General features: G+C 41.3%; 1 protein-coding gene across 9 annotated transcripts in view; it reads right to left on the bottom strand.

The window, feature by feature from the left end:
- ATXN1 (ataxin 1) overlaps nucleotides 1-27,128 on the bottom strand; it is a 246,872-nt gene that overhangs the window by 158,801 nt on the left and 60,943 nt on the right. For 7 of the 9 annotated variants that reach the window (XM_069853657.1, XM_069853658.1, XM_069853662.1 and 4 more), the window contains one exon: nucleotides 9,521-9,647. The exons of the other annotated variants lie outside the window; for them this stretch is intronic. The gene's annotated coding sequence lies outside the window, so the exon portion shown is untranslated. The remainder of the gene's footprint in view (nucleotides 1-9,520; nucleotides 9,648-27,128) is intronic. 9 annotated transcript variants of the gene reach the window in all.

Genomic DNA, 27,128 nt, shown 5'->3' with positions numbered 1-27,128 from the left:
ATTCTACTAGTGCTCTCAACAGCTTGTTAACATAAAGCAGGGCCTTGCTAAATGTTTAGGATACCTACTCTAAATTAATGGAAGAAATCAATAAATTCATCAATCAACAAAAAGGAACAGAAAAAATGACAAAACACATTCTGTTCTATTACTGTGGCAATGCTAAATGGTGTTTTAATTATTCATATGAATAACTCTAATGCATTACTAAATGTGAGGTATAGCATATCTCCTTTTTTTTCCCTGCTTTTAAGTCTTCTATCCCACTTCAGGAATGCCGTTCCTTTGAGGAATACAGAGGGGGCACCTGAATACTTTTTTGTATTTGATTCTACATACTCAAATGCTGTCCTGTTCTGGATCCAGAATGCCACAAGATCACTTGCTCCTCAGCACTCTGCTGAAAGCAGATCCATAAAGAAAGTCACGCACTCTCACGCAGCCTGTAACAGCCACAGGACACAAAGACAGGGCAGGAGCAGCTCTCCATGGCTCCTGCCATAGTCAATGTGCAAATTCCCAGAGCTGCAGCTTGAAAGAGGAGGCAGACAATATCCCACATCTTGACATCCCACTGAGAAAATGAGGATAAAACAAGGAGCTAGTGAATATCTTTGGGAAGAGAAGCTAGGGTCTAAATTCTGGGTCTGCCATGCATAACTACTACCCCTTTTCCATCAACACGTCAAACTGTGCATCTTCTGCAGGCAGCTCCCTAGGCTGTGCCATTGTCACTCATTCCAGCCATGTTTAGGCTGCCCACCCAGTAGCTACAAGCAGGTAGCAACTATGACTCCTGTCCCAAGAGAAACACTAATAGCACAGAGAAAGCTGCAAAACCCCTAAGCGAAATTCTAGAGAGGTGGAGTTTTTCAAACAACAGTGAGCGTCACAAGGAAGACTTAAGGGCAGAGAGCTCCAAAAATACAACCCCTTTTCATGCCAGCATGGCACATAAAGGATTAACCAACCGCTACTCCTTGTGTTATTTATTAATCTTGCTCCTCTCTTACTTAGCAGTTTCCTCCTTAAGTCTTGGCATCTAGTTTTCATCTCCCTCATAATTTGGGGTCCTTTTCCTCCGATATTATCATCTACCAGGAATTCCACCTCCCTGTCCACTGCCTACATCCCAGTCTTCATCCTGGCTCCTTACAATGCTCTCTGTTTGGACAAGGTCCAAACTTACTCCCAAGCTTATTGCCCTCCTGCTCTTCCAAACTTATGAAGAAGGTTTCCACTCAGCTGCCCCCTCCTGCCAGGACAAGGAGCAGTGCATGGAAGCTGGAAAGAAGGGCTCACGAGCTCCAGCCACCAGGAGAGCAGGGCTTTGTCACTAGAAACCCAAGTTGGAAACACATGCTGTGCATCTTATTTAGTTCAAAGCTGAACTGTTTCTGTCTAGAATGTCTGTTTGTATCTCAAGTCACAAAGAAGCCATTAGTACCAATAATGTGTCATTACGGGGGCGTCGGCAGAGACTCTGCAGCTAAGGTTAATTTGAGATGCATAATTTAAAGCAGAACTAAAATCCCTACATTTCACACTTTAATGACTGAATTCAAATCATTCTTCAAATTTGACACAGCAGCTCTTAAGGGGACACTTGCCTTTTTTCCCCTTCTCTTTTTTTTTTTTTGCCAAACTAAGTAAAATAGAAGCTATTTACTTGTTCTATTCCAGAAGAAGAATGTACAGATCCTCCCTTTACGACAACCTAAACTGTTTTCCCCTCACACTTCATTTCAGCAGCTTAATTTTTCATACTTCACACATATCGTTCTGATATGTCAGAACATGTCTGATACAGGCCACTTCTACCACTTAAAAAAAATTCTCAGCGTTAAAAAATTTCACTCATGGCAACCTCAGTGATTCTGCCAAGAACAGCCGACAACACTGCTTATCTTAAACATACCACATCACTTAGGTAACAGTAGTAGCCACACAATTCTGTGTCATTCGTATTTCTACTGTCAACATCCTGCTAAAATACAGAAGAGGCACAACCCTCATTTTTCACACTGAAAACGGAGGCAAAGACTCAGGATGCTGTGGTTCAACGAGTGCTTCAAGCTTGTCCAAGTCTCCCAAATCCACTGATAATTTGTTTTGTCAGGCAACTTCCCTGAGCACAGCTGACAAAACACAGAAAATAATTAAGCAAAAACTCATCACAACATAATGAAGCAGCATGATCAGGAGATCCCTGTACCGCTGAAGCAGAGATGTAACAGCTCTCTATCAAATGCCTTCTGCCTTTTTACTGTGGATTCTTCAATAAAGCTCATGTAATGTTATCAAAATGCATAGAAACATTCAGCGATCGACACTCAACTTGGGGTTTTTTTGAATTTTCAAGAAATCACAGTTCAAGCACACAGACATTCTTTGGAGATCTGCTCTCCATGCTAAAAATGGCAATGGAATTGCATGGGGCAGGGGGAGAAGAAAATTCCAAGAAATCTTTGAGTCATCCATTGTTGTTCATCAGGTTTTTGGAGCAGCGAATGGAATGCCATCAAGCTAAAATTGACAGTGCTATTTTCTGGTCTCTAAGTGATGTCTATCCTTCATAAAGCTGCAAGTGCTGAAAAAAATTTTTCTACAAAATTCTAAGAATGGCTTTTAAATTTTGTTAGTCTGGGAGGGAGGAAAAAGCCCCCAGAGTTAAAAGAGGCACTTGAGTTTAAACTCCCGCGTAGGTGTGCTTTTGAATACTGAGAGCATTAAGCTTCACAGCTTCGTGCTATCTGTGACTCAGACTTGCTGCCACAGGTGTCAAGAGACCTGGGACCTCACTGAAGCTCTGTAGAAACCTGCTGCTTTGGATTTTTTTTTTTTTTTTACTATAGAGTAAAAAAAAAAAAACCCCACAAAGGGAGACAAAAAGCAGGCTTTCACACTCAGTACATACCTAAATCTTTTTAGTCAACAGATTCTACTGTCTAGTTAATTTTCACGTGGCAAAGCAGATTTTTCTGCAGTTTAATTCTTAAGGTTTTCAGAACACAAAATGTCAACTAAGTCCAAAAGCTGAAATGGCTTGAATAATGTTCTGAGAATAACACATCTAATCTGGCACGCCAACACACTATTTTTAATTGTAGCTCATTAAAGATGTAGTAGAAGAATTATTATATTCACTTCCAGCACTGTTCTGTCAATGCAGCGAGATAATCATGCTGCTGTATCATACATAAAGCAACATTTATGCATAGTGATTTAGGTAATCTAATGGAAAGGCAGAAAGCAGTGATTCACTCCTTGTTCTATCTGTTGCTGCAACATGAATTTTGCCTATCGCAAAGCTCAAGCAGGCACAGTGACTGGTTTCAAATGTTAGTAAAACAGAGACCTGGAAAATGAAAAAAAGCCAAGTCAAGTCAGTTGAAATGCTGAAACAAACAAACAAAAAAAAATCTGGATAGCAGACAAGAAGTACTTTACAGAGCAGCGTACAAATACAGGCCTCTGAGGTAATTTAAACCAAATGCAGGCTGAAACTTAAGTAGTTTGGTGAGTCAGCACAGTAAAAGGATACTAAAATTACACACAAGGAAAGTGCAACCCTTCTTGTATCACACATTTTATTTCAAATTTACCAGAAAACAAATTCACTGTCTCCTTTGCATTGCGCCTCCCTTGCCTCCTTTGGGACATGACCTCTACCTTCCAGAAACAAACTGCACGCAGGTTGACTAGCTGTGGACTCTGATGTCTAGGACTTTATTTTCCCTTTCACAAAAATTTCATCTCTGGACCATGAAAACATTAATAAACAATCATTGGCATGAATGCTAATAACCACCTTCCAAGTTACAACTACTTTCCTCTAGAAATAAAATTTAAAAAAATATTAATATTTAAAACCAAAGCTGTGTAGAATCATTACAAGCTCTGACAGTGGTGAATGCCTCCCAGATTCTGCCATCCCAGAGGTTTCAGCCACCTACCACTTAGTGCAGACCAGAACTGCAGCGCTGAATACGCTTAACATCAGTCAAAGAAAGGCTTAGCTTCATATTTGCCTGAAACATTTTTAAAACCATCACCATTTTTAAATTTACAAAGCAATTTCCGTCTTCATTTTCATCTCATTCTTGTCTCATACTTTCTCAAGAACGTAATTCTGTGAAAGCCACAACAATTGCTTGTTCAACGGAGACTGCCACTCTCTGAAGTGCTTTCTGAGATAGAATTGTACGGACAGTCGTGGGTAGAAATGAATAATCCAAAAATATCCACAATAGATAATGAGCAAAGTCTAGAGAAAAAAAACATACCACGTAGTGCAAATGCAGCCCAAATTGGAACAAATGCCTACAGTAGCAACAGCACAGGAAGAGCAAAATGTTATTGTACATTACTGGCATGCAGCCCATAATTACAAAAAATACTGCAGTATTCCACAGTAACAGTGTAAAGTATTACCATTTCAAACAAAGCAACTGCAGCACCCTGCTCAGAGCAACCACGTTGCAGAGAGCCAGGGGAAGAGAGGGTAGCCAGTTGCTAAAGGACTCCTCACTGCAGAGGGTAGGTGGTCCACGTGCCCTCAGGACTGCTTCTCCTCACACCCTGGTTCCTCCCTGTTGGGCCATGAAGGACCACTGCTGGGTACCAAAGGGCTCCCAGATGAGCTCCAGCAACAAGCCCTCTAGCAAACGGGAAGCCTCTCTGTTCACTCTGCCTTCGGGCTCTTGCCATAGCATGCCTTCTGCCATATTTGCATTTTAACAGTCTCTCTTATTCAAAAAAATCCTCCCTGCTCCAACTCCTCTGTGCTAACCTCTGTGTTTACTCGGCCCCCTCTTACACTTTTAACAATGGGCTAACAAGAGGCTCCCAAACATCAGCTGAAACATGCTGCTGCTACGATGGCGATCATTCACCTCCACAGATGGTGAGTAGTTGCTCCACTATGTATCAGCAAAACAGGAGATGGCTTGCACAATAGTTTATTGACAATGCTCTTCTTGATAGCTCTACCCAAAGACCACCAGCACAGTCCCAGCAGGGCAAACAGAAAAACATGAAAAGTTACAATTCGTTCATTCGCATGCACAACACACAAATCAGTGTTGTAGAAATACCATCATTTGTAGAAACAGCATCCATCACATTTGGTTTCTACACAGATCATTAAAAAAGACCAGCTTAGGAGCCACGTTTTCTCCAAATTTCATACACTTGCAGAACTAACAACAAGAGGAAAATAAATGTAAAACCCTGAACAGTAAGGTTAGTAGAGAAGAAAACACTCAAAGATAATTATTTCTAATTCATCCCTCCAATACAGGCTGTGAACAGTAGAGAATCTCCAGGTGAAACTACAAAGCCTGAGCTTTGCCTCAGCTACCAATGCAGCCGCAGGTATTTGGCATCTCCCTGCCGTTTGACAGCTCCGAAGTTAAGTTCAAAATACACAACATCAGCAGTTTGGGCTGTATCTTTTGAACACTTCCCCAATCACCAGCTCCTCTCGTCTTTCCCACACCAGCTTTTCTCTGCCAAACACAAAGGGGACTGTAGTATATTTACACAATAAATATATAAGGAATAAACTGCAGTAACATATGCAGTATGGACTGAAATACTGCATTTTTGTATCCTCATAAGCTATTCACTGGCTTATGGATTCAAAGTCCCACAGGGAGTGTTGCAAATCCACGTAAAGTCTCTAGGTGCTGGATTTGACTCTCTGACATATGTAACATATGTAAAGTAACACATAACTAGATGCCTCTCTAGTAAATGCACAGCATAGAATGAAAAACCCTAAAAATGTTGCGCCCAAGGGCAAAGTGGGAGGGGAAAAATAAGAACAGAGTCCCACATATAGAAAGGAAAGAAAAGTTTATGTTTTATGAAGTTCTTGTTTAAATTGCAGTATCTTTTCATGTCTGTAATTCAGCTACGGTATCACAAGAGAAAGCTTTCTTAGGAGGAGGGGAGCTCAGTCACAGTGGCCCGGTTTTCTCCATGACAGGCCGATCAACTCTTACTTAGTGTCTGTGAATCTTCAAAGTCCTACCTCTAAAGCTGCCACCATGACTCCAAAGACCTTTTTCCAAAAGAGAGGTCTAACTCGAAGAAAAACTCCTCTGAAGAAAAAAAAGCATATGGTTGCTGTAAGAGAGGAGAGGCCCCTCTCCACTCCCCGAGTTGGTGTGTTTTAGCCACAGTGGCTTGGAGAAAATGTCTGCTGTGCTGTCACAGTAGCTTTCTAAGGCAAAGGAGAACACTGGGTCAGAAAAAGGAAAGAACTTATTTAAAAGCCCCAGTTTAGAGCTTCTGGCTACTCCCATTTTATGGAGCAAGTTAAAACCACTCTCTGCTAGAAATTGTGTGAACCACTGACTTCAGATCTGGATCCTGCCTTCTGCATAACTGCTGGTGGGCCTGGATCCAAGGGTTTGGTTCAAGCTCTTATCTACTCCACGCTAAAATGACTTATACCATACGTCCTTTATAATAAATACCATCACAGTGAGGAAGCACAGTGTTGGCATGGTTCACATTTACATCACTCTTTTGAAAGCCAACGCACATGGTTTAAGGAAAGTGTTGGAAATACTACAGCTTTCCAATATTTTGCCATATGTGGTTTACAGCCAGCATAGTCAATGGCTGCCTAAGCTTCACTCATCTTCACGTGACGTGCTAAGCAGCGCAAGCTCCAGGTAACGCTCACCAGCACCGAGCAAAGGGGGCACAGCTGTGTCCAACCCCAACGCTGCCCTGGGCTGTGCCACTGCCCTCTCCCAGCTTCCCACAGCAAAGATCTCCATTCTCTGTCCCCACCATCTCCTCTTTACAAAGGCTCACACACACTTACAGAAACAAATGAACAATTCCATTATGTGCCTGGCAGCCCGTGCACTTTCTTTCTGATTCACAATAGAGGCGCTCCATTGAAAAGATCCATATACAGCGGGAAAAAAAATTCAAAAAATCTAAGCGAGTCTCCAGCAAGCACACATATTATCAAAGCCTCATTTGCACTTAACACAAGTCGCTTTGGGAACTAATGCAGCTGACTTGAGGAGAAAACACAAACAAACAAACAACCTCTTTTTTTCATTAGCTACAGGGAAGAAAAAAAAAAAGAAACAAAAATTCCAAACTGGTGCCATCTTTGTTGAAGAGCTCTACAAAACTAATGGGTTAGGAGAGCTAAGGAGCATGGATGGGGGACAAGTTGTGACTGATCACTGCCATCTGAACATGGCATGCTGACAGCTGAAAGAAGAGCAGAGAAAGCAAAACAAAACTGGCATGTGTTTAATCCGGGCAGGCTCAGTTCACTCCCAGTGAAAAACACAAGGCAAGTCCCTTGTTGGTCCAACTTGTTGGAAAGTTGGTCCCTCTGCCTGTTCAGCTCAGCACCCACGTAACTCCCTGGCACACATCACAGGACCCCCAGGCACATAAAAGGGGGCATTATTTCTCCACATGCTAAAAAATTAATCAAGAAAGGGCAGGACTAGCAATACAATTTAATGTATCTTAAAATGTGTCTCTTGCAACCAAAGAACTTCCCTTTCTTTAATACTCTGCCAATGAGCTCCTGCATTCTCTAATACAAAGACAACTAAACAGGATTCAATAATTTTGTGACTGAACAGAGGGCCAATTGATTACAAACACCACTGAGATGCTACAAAGATACTTTTCCCTGAACTTCAACGCTTGCCTCCTCAGACAGCAACAAGGCAGCAGCTACGAAAGGAAAATCATGCACGTTATCCTGGTGCGATGTCAATGAAAAAAAAAAAGATAGGAAAAAAGGTATTTTGATTTATGCTCTGCAGTGGCTAAGGAAGAATGCTTGCCACCTGCAGAGTGGGATGGAGCGAAAGCAAAGGTGGGCTGAGAGTGAGCACTGCACTTCTCCCTCCCTCACCAGTTTGGTCAGGACTGTCACTCTATGCCTGAAACAGGGCGTGCTCCAGAGAGCCAGGCATATCCCCAGCCACAGGGATAGTGGGAGAGAAGGGCAGGCACGAACCAGAGTCCCTAAAGGTTGTAAGGCAGTGGTTTCAAACTGATTTGCATTAATACCTCATTTCACAAGTACAAAAATCACTTCAAACTCCTACTGAAAGAGTCTTGTATTCGCATTCAGGCCCACAGTCCCCAGTGCAAGACCTACGCGTAAAAAGGAGTTGTCTACACTGATTTGCAAAAGTTTTGAACTTTTTGGATAAATCAGTACAAATGTCTATGGTATTATTACAATTTCCCAAGCAATGGCTCTTTTCCACTGACCAGAAAGGAAATACTTAGCTCCCTGCAGCAAGCCTGTTGATTTCAAAAAGAAACTTAATAGCTCTATTCCTACAAAGCAAATGCAGGGCAATCACTGGGGGAAGGCTATGCTCTCTTCTGAAACCCAGTAAGCAAATGTCTACAAATGCCACCAGCTGATGGGTTTTGATATTCGGCACGTTTGTGGGACTATATTCCCTTGCTTCTTCCATGTTACACGGGTTCTTCTGATTCTGCAGTTTTCTTACAGTAATTCTGCGTACTTCAGCACGCTTGTGGGGCACAACAGAGTAAATAACTTGAAATTTTTATTTAAGAAAGTCTGGTGGATTTTAGTTTTCCTTTATGCACCATTTTCGGTGGTTAACAGTTTTAAAGCTGTTAATATTTTCTCGTTACTAGACAAAAAAAATCAGGTAATTATTTTCTAATAAGAAATGAAAATTTAAAAAAATTAAGCCTAGAGGGGAAAAGGTGAGCTCTTCCCTGCAACTCACAATTACTTTTATTAAAAAAAAGTATTCACTCGGGACAACACAATTCAGCCTCAGTCAGGGAACTCTTAGTTCAGCTGCTATTCAAATATCCAAGTGCAATTTGCAACTCTAGTTATGAAAGGGGACATTATTTTCTTTATACTTTTAACTCTACTTGCTCTAAAACACACTGATAAGGCAATTAAGGGAGACATTATTAAAGCTAGTGTAGAATTTACAGTCTCTGTTACAAAGTTTGGTATTTCAATGAGGTGTTTAAACATAAAAATGAGAACTATGATTTTAATACAAAAATACCAGTTAAGAATGCTGTAAAATCAGATTAGTCATGACATTACCACCAACAGTAAGAAAACTGCACATGCATGTTTCTGGCTATGCATTGTACGTTCTTCAATAGCTTTCTGTTGCTGAGTTCCCATATGACATAGATTCCAAACTTGGAAATATTTAGACACATGCCTAACTTTTTGGGAGGAGAATCATGGATTTAAACAGAGTTTAGCCCTTATAAATGTTAGAATGATTGCCTGTTTGCAGGACAGGACCTCGTGGGGCCCATTTTCAAAGAGGTATGTGCATTACATACTTTTACTTCTGTTTCTGGGTTTGCCATTAAAGTTCTCTCCCTTCCTCTCCCATCTGCTTTTATTGCATTTGCTAGAAATATCACGGCACTCTGAGGTAAATAATGATCAGTTTAATTACAAACTAACTGCAACTTATGACAAGAACCTCTAATCACTTACCTCAAATCATATGAGTGTTTCAAGATGCAATTGTAAATCTACTTTTTTCGCCCCTCTCTCACAGGAGATGCTGCAGCCTTTTTTCCCTGTTGTTTTGCATTAAAACACTTTCCTTGTGCTCCAGGATCTTAAACAAAAACAAAATAAGAAACACTCAGAATGAAAATGTCATTTTAAGCGATTGGTGGGTGGCTCAGGGGAAATCCCTGACCTTTCTCCAATGTATATTTCAATACCTAAAGCAAGTGTGATAACTCTCCCCAGCAGAAACAGCATGAATGTTCTTCTGTGGGCTGTACTTTAACAAAACAAACATGAAAAAACCCACTATTTTAGACCACTCAAAAACATGTTATTTTTAAAACCTGCAAGACAGCATACTAAAGTATTCATTTAAAGTACAATCCAGTATATACCAGACTCCACAAATCTGCAAAGGTGAAAAGGGAAGAAAGGCTCGAGATACAAATCAGAAGAAGAATCATAATGTAAATTATCAAACTGTTACACAGGAGAGCAATCATTGGTGTTATTACCACTACTACTACTGTTATTACCACCAAGAACACATACACGGCCATTTCCCTAGATCTTCACTGAGTTACTGTAGTATTTCTGTAGTAGCAGCGTGGGGGAAGTAGTAGCCGTGCTTGAGTGGCAATGCAGCACTAGCACTACAAAACCCAGCCCAGCTGACAAGAGAGGAAGGAAGAGAGGAGGAGCAACAAACCAAATGAGTAAGAGAAACTGGCAGGTCTCTAATACAATCAATTTTGACATTCCCCACCATCACCAAAAAAGGGCTGAAGGGTTTTTACTTTTCAGCAAGTGCTGCTACCAGAACGCTTTCTCACCCTCCTCCCTCTCGACTACCTGCAGCAAAGCAGGCCAAGAGCCAGCTGGGTACGCAAGCTTCCAAACCAGGCTCTGTCAGCAGGAAAATCCCCTGGCTACAAGAAGCAAAGGCTGCCAGCCAGTGCAGAGTTCACTTTCCCTCTGAGAGCACAGTCTTGCATTTGAACGGCCCCTCCAGATTACAGGTATCTCAGTTATTTCTCTACAAACAGTTTTTAGGACCAATAACTGTATTTCATTCTTGCTTTGTAAAAATAATGAAAGACAAAGATTCCCATGGCTACACCTGCAACTATCCCCATTGAAGCCAACAAACTTTCACAACACAACAAAGAGGAGGACTTGACCTTGCCTGCATGTAAGCCAGACTGCTTTGGTTTTCTTCCTCAGCTAGAAGAGACAAACAGCTAGCTCTGAATATTTTCCCTTGCTTTTAATTAAGAAACGGAGATGTTATCCACAGTCTTCTGTGGCTGTACGTATTTCTGAAAACAAAATTTTCCCAGAAGCAGACAGAAACTCAAATAGCACAGCTTTCTACATCAGTTTATTCCCACCACTCCCTGCCCTCCTCACCCCTGCAGAAAACAACAGAAAACTCAGAGCAAAGACCAACATAAAAATAAGGAGGCAAAAGGACTTCTCCTGACACCTGCACAGAGGCTGAGCCTGTCACCACTCCCTGAAGTTGCCTGTGGTACGCACAAATCCAAATTGCTCTGTTTAAATCATCCAGCTCCCTGACTCCGCCCTACTTGCTCTCGCTTATGCGGTGTTGCTGCTCGCTTCAAGGAGCCTGCTTTCACTCTACACGAGCAAAGGGTGCAACAGTCAAGCCTACAGACTTCCAGGAATAGGACAAAGCCCTCTAAAGCTGTAACATAAATCCACAGAAGGCTGGAAGTTCAAAGTGAAACGAGGACACTCTGTCCATGACTCATGCTACTTAGAAACCATTCTTAATTTAAGAAAAAGTGTTAAAGGGATTATTTTATGGAGTGTCACCCTGCTGAATCAATCTCATTCCCTCCCTCCCCTTTCCCCCCTCTTCCCCCTCCCCCCGGCAACTCAAATACAAGGTGGCTGGTGATCTATTTTAAGACTAAAATCAGCATAAAATCCTCCAGTTCTAACTTACATACTTATGCTCTGTTTAAAGAGACAAATAATGTTGTTTGAAGGACAGATTCCCAACTATCCTCCAGGGTTTTTGCATGACCTATGGGCAAATGCTATGTGACACTTCCTGAAGGGCTGAAATAGCTCTGAATGACACTTGAGCTTCTACAGTGCAACTAAAGTATGAGAGTTTGGCTCCTAATGCATATTATTGCTTCACTTCAGTTTTCCCGTGCCTCAGTTTCCCCTTCCTCTGCAGCAAACATTATAGTATTCTCCAGTCTCAGAGGGCTGATGCAAGGAATGCAACACCCATGCTGATTTAGTGGATATCTGATAACGTGGAATAAGTTAAAGATCTCTCAACTTGAAGTGAGGCTGAAACCTCACGTCCACAGAAAAGGACCATGTAAACCAAAATGAGAAGTGAGTCATCAGTATGTCGCTCAAACTGTTTTGCTGGATAGTCATTTCACTAGTACGACTCCCTTCTCTTGGGTGCTCCCAGCAAGCGTGGGGGAGACTGAATGGGTTCACTGTAGTCACACAACAGCTTTACAGCTTCTGAAAAAAAGGCCTATTGTAGCTCTGCATTTTACTGTCTTGAGTAGCATACATTAATTTGCTGTACAGCTCCCATTACCCATCTGATCCTTACAAAAACAGGAGCAGCAAAATCAGGGTTTGCCAAATTCAGTGTAACAAACCCCCCCCCCCAACTTTAAAGTGGTTATTCTGCCTTTTTTTGCTACAACATCATACCGAGAGCCAAACTTCACCATCAGTAAGGGTGCTCTTCCTGCAGTCACTGGCCGCTCACGGCTTGTATCTCTGTGCGTTTATGATATTTGCCAAGTAACCTGAATGGTATTAAAAACAACTGTGGACCCTTAATACCGAACTATTTAGTCACACATACAAAGCATCACACAACAGGTATTTCTGCCAAGTCCAGCATATATGTGAGCAGATTTGACAGTCCATTCCTAAATTGCTTTATTTTTCTCTTTAGTGTGTGGTCTTGAGTCAGGGAGGAAGGACGGTCCTGAATTAAGCACATTCCTCCCAGCATTCAACTACTCCACTCCCCACCTTCTGGAGAAATGAATGCAGCTTCTAACAAATTAAAGGAGTATTTTGTCAGCCTTTTCATTCTTCCCAGTGGAGTAAGTGAGGTGATGCTTGGCTCCTCTAGCCCCCAACAGAGCCAGCTGAAGGCTCACTCTGAAGTACAAATCCCTATTCCTCCACCCATACATGCAGCGGAAACCCTGCCAGCTGCAAAGAAGCCAAATTCTGCCGGTTTCTCCTGAAAACTGCAGCAGATTGTGTGGTACTGCTAGCCCTCAAGAGTTCAACAATAGTCAATCAGCACACATCTCTCCAAAATGCAGTACTTCCCTCAAAAGCTACAAGACTACATAAAAATAATTTTCTCTGCCTTCTGACTGTGGAGCCGAAGGGATGCAACAGGTGCTGTGCCAGTTTGCACTCAGACGGCAGAAATATTTTGCTTTTCAAAGAAAGGGGAGACAGACAGTAGTACCTGCTTTGGCAATCTGGGCTCTTAAGAAAACCTTAAATATCATGAGAGCAGCAGCCTGATAAAATGCCACTGGTGGGACTTCATTTTTACCCCAGCTTTCCTTCATTTCACAGTGGTGCCTCTCTCAGAAGGCCAATGCAGCTGAACAGACTGAGCTGATTTTCCATTCTAGTCAACTTGTACCTTAACTGTGTTAGCATGACTTGACTCTAATCAAAACTGAGGAAAACCTATGGCAGTGGAAACAAAAGAATCTAGTAAAGATAGGAATAAAGTCCCAGGACAAACTACAGTGCAAGACTCGGCTCATATTTTTAGAGTTGGGCAGGCTTGTCCACCTCCAAGCCTGGGAAACAGAGAGGGCTGCCAGCCTCCCCCACTGTCCTCAGGGCCAGCAGTTCTGGGGTGGGTCTGGACCACTGTGGTACTATCATGCATGACAGGATGGAGCCAAGGCTGGATCAGAGCAGAGCAGATTGCTCGAATACGATCTCATTGTGGGACCAGCTCTGATTGGATGGAACAATGGCAGCACTGAGCTGTAAAGTCCTCTCTTTTCCTTAACACTCTGACAGTGACTTTATCACATGGTTTTTGGAGTGAGGACTACGGGCCCACAGCGCCCCTGTGCCTTGATGCAGCGTGTTTATCACTAAAAGCTGACATACAGTCACACTCTCCTGTTTCCCCAGCAGGGTGTCGGGTCTTTCCAAGTTGTAATCAGCTCAGCCTCACCCAGCACTGACCTCAGGCTCTCCCTAGCACCCTCTTAAGTGCCTCCCTATACCATCATCTTAGAGCACAGCACTGACTGCATGACAAGTCGGCGGCCTCGTCCCGTGGCAGGTGACCCTGTCATACAATTGTCTGCACTCACCACAGCACAAGTGAAAACCAAGATTGCCGACAGATGAAGAGCTGAACACCATCCACCCATCGTCTCACCGGCCAAGCTGGTCTGGACAGTAACATCCTTCTGTATGCCCATGAAAAGCAACAGGCAAGTGTGTCCCTCTGCTACAGGGCACTTTCTAGTTCAGAAAGAGATGTTAAGAAAATGAAGTATGGCATGGATTTTCAATATCCAGATATACTCTGGGTTCTTCAAATGAAAGTCTCCAGAAAAAAACAAGGCATTTCATGTTCTTTCAGATAGATGAGCCTGGTATTTTTTCCTATTACCTCCTGCTTTACTTAGTCAGTTTACCTACCTTCTAGCTATATGAGATTGGATTCTGAGACGTAGTTGTTTGCTACAATATAGAAAGACTGAACAATCAATATTCCTTATACATACACTTATCTCCAGTGCCACAGAGTACAGGACACTTCAGCAGAAACCTGTTGTGACCTTTGTTGCAGGAAACTTTGGAAGCCTGACCATTAGCTTTTTTTAGAAGAGAAATTTGACTAAGCCACAACCAGCTCAGCACCACTATAGTTTGGTCTTACTTTTTGAGATCAGCAAGACTATGCCAGCAGCTTGGCCAGCAGCTAAAATCTTCCAGGCAGAGGAACAAATGCCGTCCTCTGCCTGGATTCAGCAAGTTGGTCGGCTACAAAAGCTGGTTGGCTTTTGCAGCCAAATCTACTCTTTCAATCAAGGAGAGACAGGACACTGAGAAAGATGAAGCTTTTGTTTAAATCCACTTGACCAGATTTTTCTTCTTTTTTTAAAAAAAACCCACACTATACTACTGCTTTAGTTGTTTCTACTCTTACTTCCTTTTCTTCAGCACAAACCATAATATGAGCACTTCAGCAAGTACCAGGTTTGGTAGTAGGCTTTTGGGGGTGCCAACTGTCAGATCCAGAAAGCAGGACTGTCGCAACCGCCAGACCGGGTGTCACACCTACTCTTTAAGGTAACATGATATATTTTCCCAGTCATGCTAGTAATAATGTGACATTACATCTCACCATACTGTATCTTCCTTCTCTGCCTCAGGACACACACCAAAAAGAGCCTGCGTGCCTTCATGTAAAAGATGCCCAGCAAGAGTCTTATGATGACCAATGGCCTCAGTTCAGTGAGGTACCTGACCACCCTCCTTAACATAAGGGCACGAGTATTGCCTTCAGAGGCACATGCTCCTGTCAGCAAGTCAGCACCAACTGCTAGACACAGGTCATTACCGGTTAAGCATATAACATACATTTGGCATTGTACAAGCTCCTTAAAGAAGATACGATCCTTCTTTCAGCAGATTTCTTCTTCCTAACTTCTCATAGCAGCCTTCCTTCTCCGAGGCCTACCTACACCAACCTTCCCCTTTCAGTAATAACTAAACAGAAAAGGGAAGAAAGACCATTAAGAAAGAAAAATAATGAAACATGTTTTACTAACTGGTACAACTACAAAACCAGATTGCTGAAGTGCACCGTTCTTTCCATCCCTTCATCCCACAAAGTCCCCACAGGGCACAAGCACCTACTACTTTTGTTCAGATAAGGTATGCAGCTTTTGAAGTAAGTCTCCAGATAACATGCCATGCCTGGGTTGTGTTGTGGGGTGATCTCAAAGTACGCAAATGAAATCCCTCCTGGGAGGAACTAAACTAGATGCATCATGTTCTCCACAGCATTCAGACAGCAGCACCGGGCTGCTCAGAAGTAAAAGCAACCCTGAAATGCGCCTGGTGTGAACCTCAGGATCCCAACACTAAGTTTTTCACCATACAGATAATCTTTAGTGGGTCCATACTACCTGCTAATGTAGGCATAATCATAAAAAACAATTATTCTGCTGTCATTCATCTTTATGCCACCAAATAAGATGATGATATCATATTCTACTGTAACATTGCAACAGCATAGTAGTGACAGCTGCCAGAGTATCTTGAATGAACGGTACAGAGAAAAGAGAGCACGGATCAAAGTAGTTTCAGCTACAATAACTAACCTAATTCCTGTAGTTTCACAAGTTTTCTCGTCTTACGCTAAAATACTAAAGAATGGTTACAGAAAGGAAAAAGTAAAACAAATTGGATAAATGTAAACAATATTACCTTTCCTCCACTAAACCCTATGAAAAATAATAAACTTTAGGCACTAGTTGTAAAAACAGCCAGCAGAAAATTTTAGGCAGTATGACTTTTCATGACTATGTTGCCATCTGAGCTTATGTCAAATATCTTCTGGCATTTTTTCTCTCAGTGGATCTTATGTTCTCTTTTCAAATGTCATTAAAAAGACTCCCAAAATCTTTAAATTTCTCACTACTAATTTAAGTAATAAAACAGTCATCACACTTTTTTTCAGTGTGTGAAGGGCTAAGAATCCTATGACATGATGTCTAACTTTCTCCACTACCTTCTGCCACCTACTAAGAAGTTATCTGCTGAGCCTATGGTCTGCAGGCCGCTGGTGAGAAGCCACCTGTGTACACAATCCACCACATTTGTTGAAAACATTATCAGGAAGGGGAAAAGGATATTTTCCTCATAATTTTTTTGTCTCTGGCCATAACGAGAGCACAACACTCAGAAGTTTCACCGGAAGTTGCTAAGAAATACCTGGTGATGGAAACCAACTTGCGTCCCCAGCACTGGAAACTAACTAAACCTCATTGCTCCATCAACTTTTGTTAAACAGTTCTGAACTCAGCAGCAAATTTGTGAGCAGGAGTGACACTAAACACTGTGCTGAGGACCTGGTCAACGCCAAGTGAAATACTTGCCTAGTACTCAAACACTACTTGAAAGTTTCTCTTTTCCTTCATGTGCCTTCTGCTGGCCTGCCACACAGAAGAGGACTAAGCTCTTGAGCAGAAAGCCCAAGCACAGAGATAGTATGTGTAAAATCCACAGCGCCACTACACCACTGTCTCTTTCCATGAATGAAAAGAGACAAAATCAGCAAGGGAAACTGGATTCTGTCACAACTGCTAGCACGTTGTTTATCCTCTCTCTTCAAAACATTGTGGATCTCTGTTTGCTTCCTTCAAAAGTAATTGTTGCTATAAACCAACCAGAGACATGGTTCCTATGTGGTCAGTTTTTAAGATGGCGCAGCTTTGTGCCTAACTCTTCATCTTTCATTTTTGAGAGCCATCTGAGAAGGTCTAGGATCTTTAAACTACACTGACTAGTGACCACACACAGGACAGAACAGGTGAGTTGTCCCGTGGGCTCTAACCTCCCAGCTCAGCTGCACAAGCCAAGCACCGTGTTACATCTCCCATATAACAGCCTTGGTCATGTCACTTTGGTTGTCCCTCTTGGGCTCCGTTCACCTCTGCAGAACATGGGAAACAGGAGGACAGGAAAAGAGCATATGTAGATTTAGGTATAGACAACATTGAGACTGGTTTCAGATGACACAGAACAAGTAGGTGTTTGGGGTTTTATGGGAGAGGTGAGATAGAGAAAGGGGTTTTCCCCTGGAGAATCGAAACAAGGTGTTTTTCCTTAACATGACTAATAACATAAGATAAGATAACAACAACATCAGGAACAAAGCTAAGTTTATGGAACATTCAAAATGCTCCATATGGCTACTTGTGTCATCTTAATTTTCGTGAACAGTTTGTAAACATAAGAAATCCCAAACCTCTAATTTATTTAGGATATTGTGCCTCTTTATATACACACACATGTGATGCAGTACCAATTAATCTCCCCAGTATTTATTCAGACCTAGGATGAAAACACTTCCAACTTGCAAATTTTTGTCATGACAAAGCTAGCACTCAACAGTTTCATTTTCCAGCACCAACGACTGTGAATATTAATATTATATTGGTTTTTTCCAGTATTCATCAATTTTACATCTTGGGTTTCTCTTCAGTGTCTACAGCTAGTGACTGCTACACGACATCATAACCTTCTCATCACCACCGTCCTGCAGAAAATGAAAGTAACTGTTCAGCCAGTCTCTGCAGGATAACAAAGGTTTGCAAGGAAACCAGCTGCACAACTTTCAACTGCGCAAAATAAACAACACTTAACTTTCAGTAACTTCTATCTTACTTAAAAAAAAAAAAGAAAAGCCAATGACCATTACATAATTGCTTTAAAAGAAGTAGAACAATGACTAAAAAGCTACAAACACAGCTCCTTGTACTAGTCCTCAGACTCATGTCTTATGCTAAAATGGACATACCTCAACATATATGTAAATATTTAAATGTAATATAAACTAGATTAAGAAACTTAAGACTTTAAGCAAAAATTAAGAGATTGTTAAAGCTGGGAACGACCATTGGTTTATGCTAATTCATATAACAGGCCATGTAATTTCTGCCTGGAATCCCCTCCGTAGCGGGAATCATCCTTCCACTGCATATGAGCAAGTAGCACCAAGGCCAAAGATTTGCAGCATAGCATTTTCAGAAAGACATCCAAACTCTATAGAAAGATTTCATCCACCTGTGGAAGTACTTCTTTCACTGGCCTTTTCACAGTCATCTTCTCATTATCATTATAAAAAAAATTCTTCTTCATTGTGAAAGAGTGAACTCTTCCCCCTTCTCTGCCACGTTCCAATGAGTGTGTTTTTCACTGGGCATTGACACATTCAAATTACATAAAAATGTTTAATGTAAAAAAAAAAAAATCCATCACTCTCGTTTGAGTATTTTTTCAGAAATGCTTTCCACATATCTTTAAAACCTCCTTAAATTAACATTTACCATTCAAAATGTGTATCTTTGAAAAATAACACAAAAACATGAGATATTTTAATTTGTTAGTTTTTTTGAGCATTGACAATTACTGGCATTCATGAACAAAAAGATGTGAACTCCCTCCACTTCATATCCCATTGTTATCATAAGCCACCCACTGGAAGTGCAAAAGACTTGTAATTTGGGAGGTTTCCTGCATCATAAGGTTTTGCTGGACTCTCCAAAGTGAGCCAATGAGGCTCTTTCAGGCCTCAAACCATTTATGTGCTTAACTTCAGGGGCTTCGGGAAGTGAGCAGGACTGCTCAGATTTGCAAATTAAACACCTGCACAGCCAGACCTGTAATCCAAGCCAGTCAGCGGTACTGCTGTTAACTGTCTGCAGGAACTGAACACGTCCCCTCCACTCCCCCAGCTCTCCCTATCTTTGTATTTCCAGGAGCAAGAAGAAGGAAAAATGGGCTTTTTACTATTTGTACTAATCACCTGTTAGTCACAGTAGTCTGAAAGGCAGACTGACATATCCACTTATTTTGACTGTTACCAGTATTTATAATATTATTTCCCCAGGACTGTGAAATAGCTGCCAATTATTACTAGAATTTGGCATGCAGAAGCTCACGTCTATGAAAAAACATGACCAAACAATATGCAGCTCGTTAAAGGAAGTTTGTAACTCTGTTCACTGCCCTAATACTTTGTTTTTATCTCCTCAAAATATTTACCACACCACCTGATTAAGTTGAGCTGCTTATGTATTTTGAAAATAGAAATTATGCCATCAGTCATTTGTTGTAAGACGGTAAACTTGCAATTACACAACTCCACAAGCTCACGTAGTGCACCACGGCAGGCACGACCCAGCCCCAAGTGTCAGCACAGTCCAATGAAACTCCCCAACTTTTACCGATCTTAAAAGAAAACTGGGCCGATAAAGCAGCTCATGCTCTGAGAAACAAAGCTTGGAATAGCTCTCGCCCTGCGCCAGAGTGAGCAGAGCCACGCTGGTGTAGTTTACCTCTGCAGGCAAGGTAAGAGGGAAGCCTTGCAGATCAAGCTGTGGTTGGCACTCTTTCCAACGTGCACAGCAATGTTACCTTAAGCCTCATTTCCTAGAGTTGGGTGTCTACGCCAAGAAGTTATTCGACCCCAATCCTATGTTAAATCCTATGTTAAAACCTACTGTCATTGTTTCTCTTCCTCTCTTCCACTTTGCTTCTCACAAAGAGGAGCACTGAGGATCTGGTCCTTCTCATGTGTGCAGAAATGTACATCTAGGGTCTCACCCTTGGCTGCCAGAAGCAGGATCCAACTCTTTGGACTGTGATGTCTCAACATAATTTGCCCTTACGAACACAGGGAGAGACAGGCAGCTTAAGGACCTTGGGAAATCTGCCCTTAAACTTTTACCTTCGTTCTCATTTCTCTGTCTCATATCAAACTTAGAGCAAAGCATCTCCCTACACAAAACCGGCAACACTATTTGCAGCAAATGTGGAGAAAAGAAATTCCGGTGTATGCAGAATATTCATGCTGCTCAGTATTTATTTCCAGCCTCATGTGGCTATAATAACACAATTCAACAATTCCCCCAATGCTAAACAGCTGGTTTCCTCTCTGTTGATGTGATATACTATCTTGATTCACATGACATTGGATTCGCCCAAGGCTGCAACTCATTGAGAAAGCCAGCACAAATGCCATGTCCCATTTAACATCCAAATGAGGCTGTAAAACATTAGTCTAAATCTGCATAGGCCTCATGCCTGACTCCTTCAGAGCAGAAGGCATCACCTGAGCAAGCCTTTCTGCCCTCAGCAGGCCTGCCCTGACTGGTCAGTATGAGTGGCATGAGACAGGTAGCTGCAGAGGACTGCTCTTCTGCATCTCCTTGTGATGTTGAGGGGAATGGTGATTGGTCCCACATAGATCTGCACAGCGCCAAAGATCTATTTATACCGCTCCAGCAAGCTGAAACTCTGCATAGAAACTGCAGCCATCTCTTCAGCTCTCAAACTGAAGAGGGGTGGATGTCTCTAATTCTGATCCCCATGGTGTTCCCTGCAAAAGTGACAATCATTTTAATTTTGCGTGGGGGAGAGCTGCCGGTGTGTCTTGTAAGTCTTTCTCTACACCAGCTTCAAGATTCTTACAGCTCAAGGATTATCAGCTTTGTCACTGGGTTTTAGATCCCACATTTGTGATTTATAATACGGCCACACAAATTAAATCCACGATAACACTTCCCCACTAGGTCCAGTTAGTCAGTAGGCACTGCGACTTTCTCTTTTTTTTTCCCCATAAATATACAACAATAATAAAAAGAACAAAAAAAGTAATTTAGAGTCATACTCTATCCAAGTGTCATTTTTAAGACTTTACTGTATTATTAGTCAGAGCTTCTGGTGACAATATAACCCACAAGACTGAAACTTGAGTGGTTTATACATGTCATCAGAGCCTTAGATAAAAATGCCACCTTAGAAAGTGGGAGTATTTAATTTTTTATCATACTTTTGTACTAGTATAAAGCATTCACTTAATTTACATCAGTGACTTCTTTTCTTCAGGTATTTGTATCTGTTTGATCTTTTACTAATATCTGGTTCTTTTCTACAGATCTAATAGCGCTGAGTACTTTGAAGACATTCTCCTAGAGCTTATTAATTAGAATTCCTGCAAACCTATAAGGTTTGGGTTTTCATTAATTTTCTTCTTTTTCCAAACCAGGGCATAGCAGTTGCAAATGCAAAATTGCAACTCTCCTCCACCCCTAAGTCTTTTTCATGAAAAGGCACAAATTAGTTACATTATTTGGTAACAGCTGCTTGTTGTAGTGGCTGGTACTAAGTCTCTGCAAAAAAAAACCAGTCTCTGTAGGCTGTAAAATAAAAAAGGACAAATTTTCAGCTCCAGTATAACAGAAAAGCTAAACCCCACTGAAAACTGGCTGGAAGGAATGTTGTAACTAAAATCCATCACAGCAATACGTGTGGACATTGCAACTAGTCACACAGTACTAGTAACTACCTACCAGAACCTGATTACTGACTTTCCTAGTATTGAAATTGCTTCTAAAATGGCACGTTCTCAGAGCATAACAGATAAAATAAAAGTCACTTAAGTGAAAACTGGAACAATCAGTACATTTTATAGCAGTTTTCTGTCACTTCACATTGTTCCAATGCGGCTCCCCTGTACTCATGGTTGCATGCATGCATATGTACACACACAATTTTGGGAAGTAGATGAAACAGTAAGAAATCAGTTTTATGAACAACCAAAGTAGAAATTAAAAAACTGATTCAGCAAACCAATTAAGCACATGACTAATTTCTGTTATATTCAGTGGAACTTGACTATGGTTAAAATGCTCTGTTGAATCGGGGTCCTCAAAAAACAGTGCTTCTCAATCTGTTTATTCAAGGCTTTAGGTGAAATTAAACACTTGAAAGGGACTCAAGGCAAGGAAATGCTCAGGTTTAGCAAACTAAAGCCTTGTAGAAATACTACAAGTTAGAAAAAATCCCATAGTGGCTTCGTAAATTTTCATCACCTCTAGCAGTTTTTGAATAATGCAATGGTCTTTCTGGCAGCTTTGTAAAGCTGTAATCAGCACAAGAAGTTCTACAATGTCTCAGCACTTCCTGGGGACTCAGAGCAGTAGGATAGCCTTGCAACACAAGCAGAGATTAATCATTTTCTAATGCACAGTAATAAATAATGTATCCTCCATAGTACATAAATTAAAGCTGTAATTCCATCCCAGTTCTGTGATGACACCAGAAGCCCAAGATGGAATTTCAGCCTCATTATGACCAGTCAGGATATGCATTATTCCTTAAATTATGTTCTGAGAGTTGATAATGAACTGAGAAGTTCAGAAGGCATTACCAAAGTGACGTAATGTGTAATTACAAGCAGAAAGCAAAATTATAAAGTCAGATATTGCTTGCAGAACTTGCTAAAGTAAGCAGTAAATCTTATGCCTGCAAAGCTCACTCAGCACATTTGCAGCAAGGCAGGTGAAGACCACTACTACTACAGAAAACTGAAAGTCATGCTAGTACCACAGAGCAATGCCCCCATCATAGTAAACAGAAAGAAACTACATGTTAAAGATTAGGTTTGTGCATTACAGAGCCCTTAAAACTCCGAATGGAGCCTCCTCACACAACCATGTGCAGTATTTCATGCAAAGTCAATGAAGTGTTCTACAGGTGCACAAGCACAAAACATCAGGAGAAAGTCACAATATGTCCCAAATCTGCATTCCTATTTGACAAGAAATCTACTGAACAAAACAAAACGCTCATGATGGTAAGTATTTTGTCCTTTTGATGAATGTATATACATAAACTGTGCGCTTATGCATTGTAAACGATGTAAATAGTTTTCACAAAGAACATGGTCCTGATATTTTCCCCACAGATAATTTCACGAAACTTTACAAAGACTCTTAAAACATTTTGTAAGTGGTACAACAAGCATTTTAACGGAAATAAGTTTAGAAGTATTAAGGCAGAGAGCCAAAACAAACATCTACCTATAGTTATCTGTTGTATTCACCCTGGGCTTTTGTTACCAGATCCCACAAGATTTCAAGTAAATATGGAGTCATTTTCTTTCAGAGACAAGTAAAAAAATAACCTTCTGACCATCTCACACAAAGAAGGCATGAAACTTTACAGGATCTCCCATGGCCTGGATTGGTTCCAGGTTCCGACCTTTTGCTCATGGCATTACTCAAAAATTTATCTTTCCCCCCACTCCTCCAACTGCATTCATGATAATGTGAGACTCCTTGAGTCACGTTCACTCTCTCTTGCTCTCTCCCTTTAGGTTTCTAGCTCACAGAATTGTAAAGAAGAGCAAACAAGGGCAAGCCTGAAGACCATGACAAAACATCAAATAAAACGGTGCAGGAAGTTGATACTTTTTAAAAGCTGAAAATATTTAAGCCTAGAGTAACTGTTTTTTACTATCTGATGGTTCCCCACAAGCCGCTGTATTATTTGTTCCTTACCTCCCAACTCTTCCTCTTTCCACTTCCCCTTTTCATAATGTTACATCAAATGTTCAAAACTGAACACCTAGACTTAAAGTTTCCTACGTTCATACCTGAGCACCTTAACAGGAATGATTTCATAATTGAGGCCATTCACCTGGAAATACTTAGTAATTTTTCCTTTCTCTTTCAATCACTTCAGTAATAAGCAAAATTTAATATCTGATTATAACTACTAATATTTACAAGCCTACATCTGAATTTAATCAAATACATTTTCCAATAAGATATTTTCTCACCTTTTGTCTTTCACAACTACTCATACAAACAAAAAAGTATCAAAAATCATGAGAAAAGGACAAAGCAAGACAATCAATGCCTAAAGCTCCTTCCCTCCTCGGTATCTTCACAAGAAGCATATCATCACCTCTAAATAGCAACCTGAAACCTACTCAAGATACTTACATAAGTCATGACTCAAGAACTAAGGCAAAAAGAGTGTCAAAACATTCAAAGACACAGTACCCTCTGCTCTGAAGTAGTAAAGGAGCAAGGACTGAGAATATGCAAAGGAGGCCCTTACACTGGAGGAGAACAGCACTAAAAACTCCTTAAGCGATCCATAGAATCACAGAATGGTATTTAAATGGGTTGGAAGGAACATTTAAAGATCATCTGTTCCAACCCCTTCCCTGCCATGGGCAGGAACATCTTGCACTACATCAGGTTGCTCAATTCAAAACCATCCACACAAGCTGAGCTACATACACAATCCAGTAACAGTAGTGCACTGCTAGGAAATGTTCAACCAGGTGTGATCTTGGAGGTTTCTTACATCTCAAATAATGATCTAAGCTCCAGTAAAGGTGATAATATAATGTCCAAAGTATGAATCCATCTGCCTTTTACCAGGGACTCTGAGAAAGGTGTTCTTCTATGGGATCTCTTAGCCAGGAGTTATGTTGGTCATGAAATATTGTTTATAGGGAATGGCAGTCTAACACAGGCACTAAAAGGTAACCCTGTAAATAAATGTCAGCTGCAAAACTGAATACCCTCCTTGATCTGAGCTGAACAAACACTGCTATACTGACGATATAAGCAAAATGCTGAGAAAGGAAATAAATCCCCAATGAAAAAGAAAGAAGGAAGAAAAAACCTAGAAGTAAGCAAGGGGGAACATGAGAGGGATAAGGTGTATGGTGAACTTGGGTTAGTGTAACTCTGACCAATGCAGGCTCTTCCTATGCTTACCGCCATACCATCCGCGCTGAAGCATAAATGGAAAGGTTCCATACCATGTTCTCTTTCTTTGAGCAAATATTTTCACTTTCATGTATTTCAGAGACTATGTGACTTATTAATTCATGAATTAATCTAAAATAATGCTTTTAATGAGTTTTGTTTCACAAACTCATTGCATTGGTCATACAAATACATACTAGAAATTGTTGTTCAGGACACTTTTCTTCTCATTCGGACATTACATTACAACACTAGCACTCTACATTTAAAGACACTATGTACACCAAAGCCAGTTAATTGGTTTTCCTTCGTTGTTCATTAGCTCAATACACAAAACAAGAAGCATGGGTGAGGACTCACACTAGCAGCAGTGAAAATTTAAGTGCTTGCAAGCCAAGGAGAGCAGCAGGACTTCAGGACCATGAAATTACAGGAAGGAAGAAAAAGTATGACAAAAGAGTCCCTATTTCTGACACAGCACAACTCAGAAGAAATGCCAGCACTTGTCACAATGACCTACGTGGTGAGGACTTCCCCACCGATACCACACCCAGAGATGTGGGCTTTTTACTGCAGTGAATTCAAATTTTCCTCCTAGAAAAAGGAAGAAGAAGGAAAAAAAAAAAAAAAAGATTTTTTTTTCACAACACTTCTAAATTATTTAACTCTACTAGCTTAAAAAGGCTCATTGCCAGTGAGTTATCAGGTTGTGGCAATACAGGCATTAAGAATGCAAAAGCAGAAGCTCCTGCTGCCCATCAGATTATTGGTGCTGATTTGTTCCTGCCAAAATACAGGACAAATTAACATACTGCTAATGCATATTGCGATACTTACTCTGTGGCGCCACGCAGTAACCCTGATGAGGGTACAGATAGAAACAGTACTACAAATAGTTTAAATTTGTAGCCTGCCAAGTCTGCAGCTATAGGATGAGAGGACTGTATTGTGAGGGTGCACTACTGCCCAAAATGATCTCACATTATGCTATTAAATACTCCCATGAGCTAAAACACTGTAGAGGGGTGAAGTTCAGAAAATCAATTTTTCAACCCTGTTTTGTAAATATCAGCACAGCTCCAATTCTCTGTTACCGATACCAATTCAATGAAGTACCTTTACATTGCAAGCACATGCCAGGCTTAGGAAGTCAACTGGTTAGTGCACAGCGCTGAGAGCGCCACAGGGAGGGTTGGCACTTAGAGACAACACACTGCCAAAACAACGCTTTAATTTAGAGGAAAAAAATCTGGCCTCTGGAGCAGTTACGAACCGCCCCGAGATAGGAACTGGGAGTACGTGGATAAACAGAAGCAATGCTATGAGTCTACACAGAGCGATTTCCAAACTGTATCCTCCCACAGCTTTACCAAGAAGCAGCTGGGTGAGTGGAGCAGTAGCAACCAGTTGCCATCGAGGACCCTTGCAGGGCCCTGAAATGGGGTGAAACCCAACTCACTGCTCAGTCCAGCCACCCAAGACACCCAAGCCCAACCTCCATGGCTACAACACTGACCCTCAAAATGCCGATCTAGCCACCCACTCACATCCACCCATTCTCCAGCATCCTTCACCTCTGGGGAGCCACATCAGAGGCTGCCTCACCCCAGGGCACCTCTACTTTGGCTCCTGCTAGCCCATAGCAAGTTTCTGAGTGCAGTTCAAGCAGGTTTGATACCAAGCTCCTCTGAACACCGCAGAGCCCACAGCAAACCCCACTTGTCAGAGGACAGCCAGAGTCAAGCCACTGCAGCTGACACTCACCAAGGTGATAAATGCATACGTGAACACAGACACACCTAAACATATAAAATGTACCTAAAAGTGCTCTCAATAGAAACACATTTGCATGCATTTTCAAGATCTAAAAATAAGACTTAATTTTGTAGCCTTGTTGCCTCCCTAATGCTCCTCAAGAAAAAAAAAAGACAGAAAACAATCTCCATTGGTTTTCCTCATTCATTAATCACATTAAACTACTAAACATTCTGGCACCGACACTGTTTAAGCAGGCGTCTCTCCACCCAAAATCCACTGGCAAATATTTTCACATAGAAGATGACCAACCCACAACCCTGCTTTTAAATGCTAATCTAAACTGAGTTCTCCAAGCCAGCGTGGTTGAGAGCTACTCTTTGGGAGGGGGAGTACCGTAAAGAAATGAGAGAGGGGCCTTTAAGAAGAAATAAAAATAGACTCCCTTGATCCCA

This window comes from Phaenicophaeus curvirostris, chromosome 3, assembly GCF_032191515.1.
Source record: "Phaenicophaeus curvirostris isolate KB17595 chromosome 3, BPBGC_Pcur_1.0, whole genome shotgun sequence".
Taxonomy (NCBI): domain Eukaryota; kingdom Metazoa; phylum Chordata; class Aves; order Cuculiformes; family Cuculidae; genus Phaenicophaeus; species Phaenicophaeus curvirostris.
This window is presented reverse-complemented; position numbering and strand designations above follow the sequence as displayed.